This window comes from Salvelinus namaycush, chromosome 9 (assembly GCF_016432855.1).
Source record: "Salvelinus namaycush isolate Seneca chromosome 9, SaNama_1.0, whole genome shotgun sequence".
NCBI lineage: Eukaryota > Metazoa > Chordata > Actinopteri > Salmoniformes > Salmonidae > Salvelinus > Salvelinus namaycush.
Window position 1 is genome coordinate 21911973 of NC_052315.1, and position 12526 is coordinate 21924498.

The window sequence follows — 12526 nt, forward strand, 5'->3', positions numbered from 1 at the left end:
AGTATTTTTCCTCTGTCTCTTGCCAGGTGAAAAATATATATTTAAATCAATGTTATGAATATAAAATCAAATTAAATGCCATTATATTTTTGGTGGTGACAGCTGCTCTTCTTCATCTGAAGAAAATTGCCACGGCTGCACTGTCAGATGAAGGTGGGACGGGGCATAGGAACTCTTTTAGAAATAAACATAGCTAGCTAATCTTACTAACGTTAACCTTCATAAGTGGCAGGTAGGCTATACCCTGTGCTTCATTTGTAAATTGGGAGGTGCTGGAACAAAAAGTGAGCGCAAGAGGGGGGTGACCTAGGGATCTCAGAGGTACCAGAATGCATGAGAAAAAAAATCACCCGAATAATAAAGCATTGCATGCATATCATTGCATTTCAAATTAAACTTTATTTGTCACATGCGCCGAATACAACATGTGTAGACCTTACCGTGAAATGCTGACTTACAAGCCCTTAACCAACAGTGCAGTTAAAAAAAAGAGTTAAGAAAATATTTACCAAATAAACTAAAGTAAAAAAATATAAAAGTAACACAATAAAATTACCATAACGAAGCTATATACAGGGGGTACCGGAACTATTTGCATAGTGGCATAGAGCAGTAGAGTAGAGCTACGTATAGAAGTTGCACACATGGAGTTTTTTCTGATGTTGTGCCAAAGCCCCGGGAAAAATTTTGCATTTTCTAAACGCATTTCATGCAATTCTGCTTCATTTTACATGATTGGAGACTTTGGTATAATCTTTTTTAATACCACACAAATGAATGCAATGACAGGCTACTTCGACACTGACACACTGAGAATCTGAGATCAATAAAAACAAAGTTTGTTTTGAATCCATCAATAGCCTAGGCCTAGGTGTGTGGAGACACATACTGTATTGTAGGCTACAATATGAGAATTAAATTATAGTCCTAAAAATACTTTGTAAAACAATTTGTAAAAAAAAACTTTGTAAAACTATTTGTTTTACTTTGTACAACAATATTTGGAAGTTGATCAAATATTTTGGTAGCCTACAGCAAACAGATTAGTGTCTGCTCTTTTCAGCAGGAGCCATTTGCTTTCCAAGCTGTGTTTTCCTGCGATTGTATTTAAAACATTGAGAATTTGTCTGCATGATGTTTACTGACAGATTTGCTGCGTGTTCCCGACTGTAGGCTATGCCTTGTTATTGGGCTAAACACAATCCACAGCAAGGCATTTTTTTCTTAAAGAAGCTATTGATCCTCTGTGGCTAAATTACAGGCCTTCTCATGGTGTAGTAGGCTATTCTAAATTATTTCATTTCTGAACAGTCAGCAGTAATTCTATAACTATGGCAAATTAGAGGTGCCAGCTCCTCCAGAACACTCTGCGCAGCTATGATTCAATAAGGAAAGTGAATCTTATTCTAGTTCCGTGAGAGATACAGGCCCAGCCAGCACAGTGGATTTTTGAGCCAATTCAGGCTGAGAGTCGGGGCACTCGGCTGAGATTCAGACTCGGCCGACGTCATGTGGCCCGAGTCTGGGCAGCCTTAGGCAGTATTACTTATGTCTAGGATGCGGGGATGGAGCTCAGGCTGAATCCGGTGTGAGTTATCTGGCCCAAATGTATTACTTGGGGCTCGGGCCGATTGGGGCTAGTCTCTGGCAGATGATTACACGGGCTACTTTATATAATTAACATTTCATTATTTATTTATTTTCCCATATTTTCTCATTGTTTCTGTGATCAAAAAATACAATTAACATTTATATTAAATTCTTTAAGAGTCCTGTTTAAGTTGTATTATAGTATTTTGACACTTTGAGCAAGGCAATTGATAAGCTTTGTGGATGGAGCCTCCCAAGCTACCCGAGTGGCGCAGCAGTCTAAGACACTGCATCGCAGTGCAGACTGCGTTGCTACAGATGCTAGTTCGATACCCATGCAGGCCGTGACCGGGAGATGCATGAGGCGATGCACAATTGGCCCAGCGTCGTCCGAGTTAGGGGAGGGTTTGGCCGGCTGGGATGGCCTTGTCCCATCGCGCTGTAGCAACTCCTATGGCGTGCCAGGCTTATGCACGCTGACACAATCACCAGGTGTACGGTGTTTCCTCCGACATACATTTTTTGGGGGTGGATGGGTATTATTTGTATGCATAAAATGTATAATAGTAATATTTAAAATTACTACGTTGGGTAATTTTGTATACATTTCTTTACATTTGCATCGGGCCACTTCTGGGAGGATTCTAGTAAGATGCCGGCAAAGTCGACTGAATTCCGATAGATGGAAACCGGCCGACACCCAATTCCAGCCCGATTCAATCAGTTCCGGTACCCCGGAAATGGGCCGCTTCTGGGCCGATTCCTCATTGCTAGCTGGGGAGCTTCTCACACAGACAAGGCCACGTGTTGGTTGCTTACCAAGTCACATAATAACTTATGTAGTTTAATATAGTTTTTAACATGATTTTTTTATGACTACCTCATCTCTGTACCAATTATCTGTAAGGTCACTCAGTTGAGAAGTGATTTTCAAACACAGATTTAACCACAAAGACCAGGGAAGTTTTCCAATACTTCACAAAGAAGGCTATCTTATTGGTAGATGAGAAAAATGTAAAAGCAGACATTGAATATCCCTCTGAATATCCCTTTGGATGGTGTATCAATACACTTACAGTAGTTACTACAAAGATACAGGTGTCCTTCCTAACTCATTTGCCGAAGTTAAAGGAAACCGCTCAGAGATTTCACCATGAGGCCAATGGAGACTATTAAACAGTTAGAGTTTAATGGCAACATTGTAGTTAAGCCTACACAGAATACAAATATTCAAAAACATGTATCCTGTTTGCAACAAGGCACTAAAGTAACACTAAAAAAAAGACAGTAAATGTTCCTGAGAGGCAGAGTTGTAGTTTTGACTTAAAATCGGCTTGAAAATATATGGCAAAACACGAAAACGGTTGTCTAGTAATGATCAACAACCAATTTGAAAGAGCTTGAAGAATTTTTAAAAGAATAATAGTAAAATGTTGCACAATCCAGGTGTGGAAAGCTCTTAGAAAGACTCACAGCTATAATCGCTGCCAAAGGTGATTCTAACATGTATTGACTCAGGGAGTTCAATACTTATCTAATCAAGATAGAGTACCAGTCAAAAGTTTGGACACACCTACTCATTCAAGGGTTTTTCTTTATTTTGAATATTTTCTACATTGTAGAATTATAGTGAAGACATCAAAACTATGAAATTACATGATTCCATTTGTGTTATAACCAAAAAAGTGTTAAACAAATCAACATTTTATATTTTAGATTCTTCAATGTAGCCACCCTTTGCCTTGATGAAAGCTTTGCACACGCTTTTGTGTAGATTGTTGACAAAAATTACAATTAAATCAATTTTAACTCCACTTTATAACACAACAAAATGTAGAAAAAGTCAAGGGGTGTGAATATTTTCTAAAGCCACTGTATATGTAAATATATTTTGAATTCCCAGACCCCTTGACTTTTTCCACATTTTGTTATGTTACAGCCTTATTCTAAAATTGATTAAAACAAATATAACACCCATAACACCCCATAATGACAAAGCAAAAACAGTTTTTTTGCTAATTTTAGCAAATGTATAAAAAAAAACTTAAATACCTTATTTACATAAGTATTCAGACCCTTTGCTATGAGACACAAAATTGAGCTCAGATGCATCCTGTTTCAATTGATCATCCTTGAGATGTTTCTACACCTTGACTGGAGTCCACCTGTGTTAAATTCAAGGAAAGGCACACACCTGTCTTTATAAGGTCCCACAGTTGACAGTGCATGTCAGAGCAAAAACCAAGCTGTGAAGTCGAAGGAATTGTCCACAGAGCTCCAAGACAGGATTGTGTCGAGGCACATATCCAAGGAAGGGTACCAAAAAATTTCTGCCGCATTGAAGGTCCCCAAGAACACAGTGGCCTCTATCATTCTTAAATGGAAGAAGTTTGGAACCAACAAGACCCTTCCTAGAGCTGGCCGCCAGGACAAACTGAGCAATCAGGGGAGAAAGGCTTTGGTCATCAAGATGACCAAGAACCCGATGGTCACTCTGACAGAGCTCTAGAGTTCCTCTGTTGAGATGGGAGAACCTGCAAGAAGGACAGCCATTTCTGCAGCACTCCACCAATCAGGCCATTATGTAGAGTGGCCAGACGGAAACCACTCCTCAGTAAAAGGCACATGACTGACCTCTTGGAGTTTGACAAAAGACACCTAAAGACTCTCAGACCATGAGAAACAAGATTCTCTGGTCTGATGAAACCAAGATTGAACTCTTTGGCCTGAATACCAAGCGTCACGTCTGGAGGAAACCTAGCACCATTCCTACGGTGAAGCATGGTGGTGGCAGCATCATGCTGTGGGGATGTTTTTCAGCGGCAGGGACTGGGAGACTAGTCAGGACTGAGGCAAAGATGAACAGAGCAAAGTACACAGAGATCCTTGATGAAAACCTGCTCCAGGGCTCTCAGGAACTCAGACTGGGGTGAAGGTTACCCTTCCAACAGGACAACGACCCTAAGCACACAGCCAAGACAATGCAGGAGTGGCTTCGGGACAAGTCTCTGAATATCCTTGAGTGGTCCAGCCAGAGCCAGTACTTGAACCAGATCAAACATCCCTGGAGAGTCCTGGAAATATCTGACAGAGCTTGAGTTGATCTGTGGAGAGGAACAAGATAAACTCCCCAAATACAGGTGTGCCAAGCTTGTAGTGACATACTCAAGAAGACTCGAGGCTGTAATCACTGCCAAAGGTGCTTCAACAAAGTACTGACTAAAGGGTATGAATACTTATTTAAATGTGATATTTCCTTCTTTTTTTTGTTGACATTTACAAAAATGTATAAAACCCTGTTTTGGCTTTGTCATTATGGGGTATTGTGTTTAGATTGATAAGGAAAAAAAGCAATTTAATCAATTTTAGAATGAGGTTGTAACATAACAAAATGTGGAAATGCACTGGACACTGAGTATACCAAACATTAGGAACACCTTCATAATATTGAGTTGCCCTCTCCCACACAATCCATGTCTCAATTATCTCAAGGCATAAAAATCCTTCTTTAATCTCCTCTCCATCTACACAGATTGAAGTGGATTTAACAAGTGATATCAATAAGGGATCATAGTTTTCACCTAGATTCGCCTGGTCTATGTCATGGAAAGAGCATGTGTTTTTGTTCTTTTGTTTTGTATACTCAGTGTATGTAGATATATTATAATACATCAGTTTTTCAAATGGGAGGCTACTATACACCTGTCTGTTCCCATCCTTCCAACCCGAAGGCCTAAAACTGATTTAAATACCCTCTGTGCCAAGAAGTGTGCCCTAGTGGAATATACTATCAACACGTGGGTTCAGGTAAATATCCTCACCTTTCTCTTTCTTACATTACCATGTTTCCATAAAATGGCTAAACACATGAATCTGTGCCTGAGCCTGAAACTGAAACAGGTAGCCAGGCTACCAGGAGAGGAAAACCTGACAATAAACACTATTACGAGAATTACAACCTTTTCTCAAAAAGAAACTCCCCTGTTGTGACGGTGGATAGGCCTAAAATCATTCCCAAACTACTACACAAACTCCCCTGGGCGCATGCATCCGAATCCTTTGACCTGTAGAACCAGCAAGAGTTAGCCTACCGTTAAGAAACGATTTTCATGAATACCGGAATGATAACAAAAATTATTAAATTATTCAAGGGCAGGGAAAATATTGACAACAGCATAACTGTAATGAGAAGGGATGTAGCTAAGACATGAATGTTGCCAAATCATGGTCTGCATGGAGATGAGTAGGCTAGCCTACCTGTCGGACCCACTGGTCTGACCATTTGTCAATGGCATTTGCAAAACCAATGTGACGTGTTTGAAAATCCAATGGCCTAAATCAACTAGACATCAAAAACGCTGCAAAACACTCAACAAATTGGTTTCAGTTGGGGGGGTAAAGTCCACATTTTAATTGAATGTCTGAGTGCCTATAACAATATGAACGTGTAGGCTATGTAGTATGTAGAGAAAATGGCGGGAAAATTGACTCATGCATCCATCAATATTGTAGCCTGGCAGGCTACTGAAGAAAGCATTATCGGTCCATGTGGTAGAGGCCAATGAAATCCCATGACTGAAACAGAGTGTAGTCTATTAGAAGGAATCCATTGTCTCCTTTCCTTTCTCCGTCTGGCAGGTAGCCCAGAGGTTAAGAGTGTTAACACTCACACTTGACTCCCCCCCACCCCTTACTAGCTCTGACTTTGCTGATAGCTACTTTATTGAGGAAAAATGTACTTACTATGACTGTGATATGTCGTTGTCCTACCTAGCTATCTTAAGATGAATGCACTAATTGTAAGTCGCTCTGAATAAGAGCATCTGCTATATTACTAAAATGTCATCGAAAGGTCCCTGGTTCGAATCCCCAAGTTAACTAGGTGAAAAATATGTTGATGTGCCCTTGAGCAAGGCATGTAACCTGAATTGCTCCTAGCGTTATTTAACTAGGCAAGTCAGTTAAGAACAAATTCGTATTTACAATGACGTCCTACCCCGGCCAAACCCTAACGACATTTGGCCAATTTTGCGCCGCCCAATAGGGCTCCAAATAACAGCCGGTTGTGATACAGCCTGGAATGGAACCAGGGTCTGTAGTGACACCTCTAGCACTGAGATGCAGTGCCTCAGACCGCTGTGCCACTCAGGAGTTATGCCTAAGAGTGTCTGCTAAAATGTAAAATCTGCACTGATCTGAGACCAGACATTGATGAAAGCAATATAGTTGAGCCTCTCCTGGCATTTAAAAAAAACAACTATTTTAGACTATTGAGATGAATCGGGAAATATAGCCTACTGTAGGTCCAAGTTGTTGTATCACAGCTACACCGAACATTCAGAAGTAAAATTGGGATTTTGTAAGCAATGGAATTGTCCACATAACTTGTTGCCAATTTAAACTGCATGGTCTCTGTCTGGTGTTTGGTGAAACTTGTGTTTATTTTGTTAACTTAGTGCTTTGAACCTGGTTTTAAACTGGATTAGCCAGGGGATGACAATCAATGAAATGTGCAACTGAAATACGTGCTGGCGATAGCAATTTTCTTAATTTATGATTCTCTGTTAAGTGAGAAAATATGCATTTATTTTGTTAAGATGAGATATATTTCAATGCATGTTCCTTGTGCTGACATGGCATGTATGAGCCTTACTTACTGATTTCTGTGACAGAATAAGTTAAAAGAGTGGCATAAATAGCATGACCTAAGCTCTCTGCAGAAAATATCTGTTTAGCAGACTTGGGAATTCAACAGAGATGGCAATTGGCAATTGTAGTTCAACTGTATATTATTTTTGTTTATAATGTCTTTCCCTCTACTTTTTTTGGAGTCCTAAAACAGATAGTTGGTCTATACGTCCTTACATTGGCAAAGATCTGGCTGCTACAATGGGAAAATCTGACCAGGTGCATGTCAAACATGTATTTATTTAACCTTATTTTATCAGGGAGTCATACTGAGACCAAGGTCTCTTTTACAGGGGAGCCCTGAATTACATAAATTGCAGAAAATACACACAATATAAATACAAAATGCAGGTAGAAAGAAAAACATGGTTATAAAAAAAACGAATACATTCATCAGTAATAAGGTCCTCAATCAGCCTTCTGAATTGCCCTAGAAGCATAAATGTAAGAATATTTTGAAGATTGTTCCACAAACAAGGTGCAAGAAAACTAAAAGCTGATTTACCTAACTCTGTAGAGACCAAAGGAATTTCCAGAGTTAACCATCCCTGAGACCATCAAATTGTTGCCCTTAATAAAGCGCAGTGCGCTATGATAAACTGCATCTAAAGGCTTTAATGAAGTGGCCGTTGCATTCATATAGATAATGTCGCCATAGTCTAGGACCAATAGAAACATTGATTGAATAATCTGCTTTCTACTATTTAGCGAGAGGCAGGACCTATTTCTATAGAAGAAGCCCATTTTTATTCTCAGCTTTATAACTAACTCATCAATATGCTTTTTAAAAGGCAGCTTTTCATCTATGCAGATGCCCAGACATTTGTAAGCAGGGACACGATCAATATGGACACCATCCAAAGTATGCTTAAATCATCAGTTCTTTTTATAAGCTTTAGAGAACAACATATACTTAGTTTTACCTGCATTCAATACTAATTTCAGGTCAATAAAGTTTTTCTGTAATAGAATGAAGGCGGACTGTAGTTCAGATAGAGCCTGTTTAACCGTGGAGGCAATAGCATACTCAACAGTATCATCGGCATACAAGTGCAGGTTACAGATTTTTACAAACAAGTCGATATTGTTAATGTAAACAGTAAAAAGTACAGGACCCAGAATCGACCCCTGCGGGACACCTTTCGTAATATCCAGGAAACTTGATTTAGCACCATCAGTAGATACACATTGAGTTCTATCTGTCAAGTAATTTTTAAACCGGTTACATGCAGCCTGGTCAATGAAGAGAGCAGCACAATGTTGCCTTTTATCCATACAGGTAACCACCTCCTTTATAACTAGGGATGCAGCAGAGATAGTGCTATTACCTGGTCTAAAACCCAACGGATGTACATTTAGAATACATTTCAAAGATTAGAAAGATCTTAGCTGAGAATGAATCAAGGATTCTAATATTTTAGCTAGGCAAAAAAAGTTTGCAATTATGGTGATAATTATTTAGGTCACAAGTGTCACCACCTTTGTGAAGGAGGGGTACATGGACCACCTTCCAAACCTTGGGAATAGTACCAGATATAATTGTCAGGGTAAAAATATGGGTTAATGATTCAGCAATCAGGGGGGCAGAGAGCTGCAGCAAAAAATGGATCAAGCATATCAGCCCAATTGGATTTATTTTACATCAATCTTAAGCAAGGCATCTAGCACATCACAGATAGTAAATTGTTGAAATGAAAACAAAGATTCACTATAAGTTGATGGGTTAACTGTCGGGTCAACTAGTGGCTGGCAGAGGGAAGAGCAGTCGATTTACTGACCAGGGTCAATTAAAGCACCGTTTCTCTCAAATAAAAAGCCTGCTGAGATAAAATGATGATTAAAAGCATCCCTTATTCCATTCTTCTCAGTTATGATGCCAGAGTCAGACAGAACTTGTTAAAGAACAATTTGCACTCTTCAGTGCATTTACTGTTTTCCAAAATTTATAAGGATCACCAACTGGCTCAGTGATAAACCTTAAAAAATAGCTTGATTTAGTTTATCTTGATTAAGAAAGCTATCTGTTTCTCAATTGTCTAAAAGATTGCCAGTCCACTACAGAGTCAGTTTTCCTTGCTTTGGCCCGGGCCTGATTTCTCATCTGAATGAGCTCAGATAGCTCAGAAGAAACCAAGGGTTAGCGCTATCGTTGACTCTGAATTGTTTAAAAGGGGCGTGTTTATCTGCCAGAGAAATAAATATGGAGGAGAAATGTTCTGGAAACAACTCAGGGTCAGGAATACAGGAGAGAGTGGCTAAATCAGAGTAAAACATGATGTCATGTAAATCCCTTGAGGAGAAAGGGTAAATCCCTGCAACAAATAAATGTATTCTGGTTTATGGACACATCTACAACCAGGAGCTAAAACTTATTGGGAAAATAAATATTTAAAGATTGGAATGACATGAAATTTGATTTTACATACTGTATATGGCCACTCCTCCCCCTTTCTGTAATCTGTCACATCTAAATACATTATAATCATTTATTTCAATGTCCTAATCAGATACAGAACCATTTAACCATGTTTCCGAGAGAACCAGCATGTACCCAAATATCAATTTGGTTCATTTTGTTATGATACTTTGCACATTTAGGTACATTAGTCTAAGCCTCCTATGAGATTGAACGTCTGAGGGGGTATTCAGCTCATTCCCATAAGAGCTAAAAGGCATAGGGTCATCTGCAGCTATTTGTTGAGTGAGCTGAGACTTTGCCAAATTCCTGGCCAACCACGTGAGAGCTGAGCAGACTGAGCATTTGACAGACCTCCCTCAAGTCGCTGCATGCAGGGGCTGGGGCAGGAGAGCAGTGTTGGCAGAACTCAGTCCACCTTGATGAAGCTCCCGCCAAAGGAGTGGAGCTGCTGCAGGGGATCGGAGTGGCTGCCAATGCTCCATTCTGGGTGTGCACAGTAGACCTCATCCAACATATCTATACTATTTATTTCCCATATTAGATTTAGTCATAATGCCATGCTTATATCCAAAAACAATAATAATGAATCTAATACATTTTGCATGTCCACGCCTAGGTTGACTGTGTGAACTCATACTTGTGTAATGGTCTTGTGTAATGTGATTTGACAAACAGAAAAACATATCTGGTAATGGCAAAGTTACCTCTTTGCTTATATGTATCATCTGCTTGACAGCAGTAATCATGAAGATCAGTGGTCAGAACATAGTCCAAAACACACCATGCTATTTTCACACTAACACATGAACGCATATACACACACATAACTTCCTCTCCACCGAGACTCTGACCTGCCCTCTTGATGCTTATCGTATGAGATATGCAGAGCTCTCTCTCTCCAGACCCGTAGGGCTGAGGCCTGTTTGACAATGTGGGGAATCAGGACCATCTGTCACCATCCGATTGTATGTGTTACACAACAGAGTAATCAGAGACTGCCTGCAAACGTATAGAGTGCATTCAGAAAGTATTCAGACCCCTTGACCTTTTCAACATTTTGTTACTGTAACGATTGTCGTCTGGAGAAGGAACAAAAGTGGGAAAACAGGCTACCTAAATATGGCTCCCAATCAGAGACAACGATAGACAGCTGCCTCTGATTGGGAACCACACCAGGCCAATCACACAGAAACAGAAAACCTAGACCTACAACATAGAATACCCAGACATAGAATACCCACTCACATCACACCCTGACCAAACTAAAAATAGAAACATACAAAGCAATCTACGGTCAGGGCGTGACAGTACCCCCAAAGGTGTGGACTCCGGCCGCAAAACCTGAACCAATAGGGGAGGGTCTGGGTGGGCATTTCACCGCGGTGGTGGCTCTGGTGCGGGACGTGGACCCCGCTCCACCTTAGTCTTGGCCCACTTAGGTGGCGCCTCTGGAACGGGGGCCCTTACCGCCGACCCCGGACCGGGGACCCTCGCAGCGGGCCCCGGACAGGAGGGAGACTCTGGCTGCTCCGGACAGGAGGGAGACTCTGGCTGCTCCGGACAGGAGGGAGACTCTGGCTGCTCCTGACTGAAGCCCGTCGCTGGAGGCTCCGGACTAGAGAGCGTCGCTGGAGGTTCCGGACTAGAGGGCGTCGCTGGAGGCTCCGGACTAGAGGGCGTCGCTGGAGGCTCCGGACTAGAGGGCGACGCTGGAGGCTCCGGACTAGAGGACGTCGCTGGAGGCTCCGGACTAGAGGGAGACGGTGGAGGCTCCGGACTAGAGGGCGTTGCTGGAGGCTCCGGACTGACGTCCTTCGTTGGAGGCCTCGTGCCATAACTCCTCACTGGAGGTTTCGTGCCATGGATCCTCACTAGAGGCTTCGTGCCATGGATCCTCACTGGAGGCTTTGTGCCATGGATCATCACCGGAGGCCTCGTGCCATGGATCATCACCGGAGGCCTCGTGCCATGGATCATCACTGGAGGCTTCGTGCCATGGATCACCACTGGAGGCTTCGTGCCATGGATCATCACTGGAGGCTTCTTGCCATGGATTATCACTGGCGGCTTCTTGCCATGGATTATCACTGGAGGCTTCGTTCCATGGATTATCACTGGAGGCTTCGTGCCATGGATTATCACTGGAGGCTTCGCTCTGGGAGAAGGCACAGGACTTACCAGGCTGGGGAGACATGCAGGAGGCCTTGTCCTTGGCCGAGGCACCGGATACACTGGGTCGTGGAGGCACACTGGAGGTCTCGAGCAAAGAGCCTGCACAACCCGTCCTGGCTGTATGGTGACTTTGGCCCTGCACGTGCGGGGCGCAGGCACAGGACGCACTGGGCTGTGCAGACGTACTGGAGACACAGTGTGCAGAGCTGGCGCAGGATAACCCGGGCCGAGGAGGGCACGGTGTCTCCAGTACGTGTTCATAGCCCGGTACGTTACATCGCAGCTCCTCGCATCTGCCGGGCGAGAGTGGGCATCGAGCCAGGAAGGAGTGTGCCAGCCCTGCTCTCCAGGCCTCTAGTGCGTACTAGAGGCCTGGAGAGCAGTGCTGGCACACTCCTTCCTGGCTCGATGCCCACTCTCGCCCGACAGATGCGAGGAGCTGCGATGTAACGTACCGGGCTATGAACACGTACTGGAGACACCGTGCTCTCCACCGCATAGCACGGTGCCTGACCAGTACGACGCTCGCCACGGTAAGCACGGGGAGTTAGCTCAGGTCTCCTACCTGACTCCGCCAATCTTCCCGTGTGCCCCCCCCCCAAAAAAAAATCTGGGGCTGCCTCTCAGGTTCTTGCCAACCATGTTCCCTCATACCGC